The sequence below is a fragment of the Tenrec ecaudatus genome, chromosome 2 (assembly GCF_050624435.1).
Source record: "Tenrec ecaudatus isolate mTenEca1 chromosome 2, mTenEca1.hap1, whole genome shotgun sequence".
Taxonomy (NCBI): domain Eukaryota; kingdom Metazoa; phylum Chordata; class Mammalia; order Afrosoricida; family Tenrecidae; genus Tenrec; species Tenrec ecaudatus.
The window spans coordinates 252,500,233-252,503,634 of NC_134531.1; the positions used below are offsets into that span (position 1 = coordinate 252,500,233).

Sequence of the window (3,402 nt, forward strand, 5' to 3'; positions counted from 1 at the left end):
CCACCGCAGTCCAGTGTCCATCACATGGCCCTCCTGCCCAGACCCCGGGGCGCTCCCCCAGACGCATCTCAAAGCTCAGGTCTGCACTGTCCAGTGCCTCCCGGGCGATGCACCGCATGCAAGTGGGCTGGAAGCTGCGTGACGTGAGAACAGAGCTACCACGGCTCCTGGCGGGCACCTCACAGTTGCCTGTAATTGTGCCAAATGGGTCTTCTGGGCAGAAGGCTGTGACGGACTGAGGGCAGGTTCAGGCCATGCTGCCCTGCGGTCTGCTTGCCACACCTGCCCCTCCCTCCCTCGAGCCCTGGCCCGCCCTGCCCAGCAGAGGTAGAAGAGGCATCTTGAAGTCAATGAAAGCTGAGGATGGAGGGGTTGGGTAAGCAGCACACCAGCCCCACGTGCTGTGTGAAGCCCGATGGGAGCACTCCCGCAGGGCGTGCACAGCCAGAGTGGAGGCAGCCTCAAGCTCGGCAGTCGGCAGCCACCTCGGCGTGGCTCCAGAGGGTGGACTTGGGCTGGACACCGATCGCAGTCCCGAGGCTTCCCTACACTATGCGGGCATGAGAGCAGGGGAGGGGCGGGCATCCTGTGAGACCCTCTCCCTCAGGCCTAGGGAACAGGATGAGTGTCAGGGAAGGGAGCAGAGAGGGAGAGCGCCTGGCAGGACACTCAAAGACCTGTGGCTGCGGGGTATATTGCCCCGGCATCCTTGCGTGAGGCCAACAGCATATGCCTATCTGCTGCCAGGCCCACCCAGGACCTGTCGTGGAGGGGCAGGGGAAGACTGGTTTCAGTTCCTGCGTGGGCGGGGCTCCTTCCTAGAGGTCCAGGAGGAGGACTCGGGGGTCCTCCACTGCCGCCTTGATTTTGCGGAGGAAAGTCACTACCTCTCTGCCATCGATCAGCCAGTGGTCGTAGGTCAGTGCCACATACATCATGGGCCGCACCTCCACCTTGCCCCCCACAGCTACTGGCCGATCAAAGATGCCATGCATGCCCAGGATGGCAGACTGCAGGGGGGTTGATAATGGGCATCCCAAAGAGCGAGCCGAAAACCCCGCCGTTGCTGATGGTGAAGGTGCCGCCATCCATGTCCTCGATGGCAAGCTCATTCTTCCGGGCCTTCTCGCCCAGCTCAGTGATGGTTCGCTCGATGTCCGTGTAATTCATAGTTTCCACATTCCTGATGACTGGAACCACCAGACCCCGCGGGGTGGCCACTGCAACACTGATGTCGATATAGTCCCTAAACACCATCTCTTTGGTTGAATCATCAATCACTGCATTTACGACAGGCTGCTCCTGCAAGGCGAAGGCCGAGGCCTTAACGAAGGCCAACATGAAGCCGAGCTTGAGGTTGTGTTTCTTCAGAAAAGCGTCTTTGTGCCTGGCCCTCATCTCCTGGATGTTACTCATGTCGACCTCGTTGAACGTCGTCAGCATGGCACACGTGTTCTGGGCCTCCTTGAGACGCTGAGCAATGCGCTGCCGCATCCGGTTCATTTTCTCCCGGTGCTCGGAATGCAGACCTTTGCCAAAGCCTAGCTCAGCTCCAGGGTGAGCAGCAGAGGGTTTGACTGCAGAAACTGGTTTGCTCACAGGAGGTTGTGCAGCCGAGGGCACCAGGGGCATCTGCGTGGGGAGGGGTGGTGCCGCGGGAGGAGGAACGGCTGATGCCACCGGCTCTGCTTTTGGGGCAGCAGCAGCGGGAGCATCAGCTGGCTTGGCCTTTGCAGGAGCAGCGCCAGTTTTCCTCAGTGTGAACAATGGAGTGCCTCTTTCTACTTTGGCCCCATCCGGCACCAAGAGAGCCTCGATCTCGCCATGCGCTGGGGACGGAACCTGCACAGACATCTTGTCAGTTTCAATCTCACAAACCACTTCATCCTCCGCCACGGCATCTCCAACAGCTTTCTCCCACCTGACATCCCCCCTCTGTGACAGACTCTGCGAATGCGGGCGTCTTCACCGTGACCACGTCATCCCTGCGCACAGCTGTGGTTCTGAAGGAGCGGGTACTGAAGCCATTGCTGCTGGGGAAGACAATCTTCCTGCTGTCAGGGTGACCTGCTCTCTGACATAAGGAGACCCCAGGCAGGGAACGTCTCCCTAGAGGGCAGTTCCCCTTCTGGAAGGCGGCAAGCGAACGGCTGAGCACTCCAGACACGCAGCAGGACCGGGACAGCATCGCAGATGAGCAGCAGCGGAGCGGGGGGGGCAGGCAGACCTTACTTTTTTTTTTTTTAAGGCAGTTTCTTACTCAGGAGTTTTCAGAAATTCCTGCCCCTGTTCCTTTTTGCTTTCATACAGTAGCTTGGCGATTTCTGCAAAACCAATGATTCGCAGACGCCATTACCCCACCACGCCCAGGAACCCACGCACCTTGCGCGTTGTCTCTGGAAAAGGTGTGAGCAAGACCGCGTTGATCTGCTGGTAGATAGCTTTCTTGGCCTGCCTGGAGCTGGTAACCCACACATGTGGCTGCTGTGACACAGGGTTGGGCCTGTTTCTTTCTTTCCCAGGGCTTCTGGTCTTGTTCTTCCTGCTGGGCAGCCGCCATGATTTTTGCCATCTGCCTTGTGGCGGTCACAGGGAGAGCCTCCCTGTTATTATAAACTTTGGGGCTATCTTGATTAACTTACTAAGATTTTCACCTTTCAACCCCTTAGGCTTTTGCAGGTTTTTGCAGATATTTGGCGATGATTGTGCTAGAAGTGTTACATTTATGGCCTGCCGATTGTCAGGGGCCTCAGGGTCGATTGGGGTGTACAGCCTGTAAGCCTTCATTCGGTGAACAATGAAAGTGGCTGGTGACTCACCTGTAGCTCTCTGCACTGTCTCGCTTACCTTAGACACATTAGTGGGCTTCCTAGCAGCCCCCGGAGGCCCTGCAACAGATAATGGCGGTACCTGGTCTGGGCTACCCTGCCCTGTGCATCATTGGGGTACCAGGCAGGACGCTGAGTGGAAACAAGGCTTCTCACAGATGGGGGGCAGTTACTGGCTGTCTGTCAGCCCTGAGCAGGATGTTATTGCCTTCCCACTGGACTCTTTCCCGCTCCTCTGCAGTGAGTAAACCTGTGAGAGTTACTGACAAACATCCCAGGTAGGTTGATGGATGGGGAAGACAGTTTTCAGTAAAGAGATGAAACCCTGGGATGGGTTTTGTTGCTTCCACTTGTAAAGATCACTAGTAGAAAAAGAAACATAAACCATAAAGGGGACTGCCTGACCTGCTCCTGGGGGTGGAACAGTTTGTCCTAATGGGAAAATGCTGACTGGAGTCTCATTCGGCGTATCCTGCTCCCTCTTGGTGTTTACATATATTGTCCTTTGCCTGCTTCCCCCACCCTGCCTCCCCCCCTAGTCCCTAGTCTCCCCCCCCCCCCAACCCACTATGGA

At 57.1% G+C, this 3,402-nt stretch overlaps 1 pseudogene; it reads right to left on the reverse strand.

Annotated features, from left to right (window-relative positions):
* Window positions 1-417: 417 nt before the first annotated feature.
* LOC142441433 (dihydrolipoyllysine-residue succinyltransferase component of 2-oxoglutarate dehydrogenase complex, mitochondrial pseudogene) lies at window positions 418-2,188 on the reverse strand (annotated as a pseudogene).
* Window positions 2,189-3,402: the final 1,214 nt, after the last annotated feature.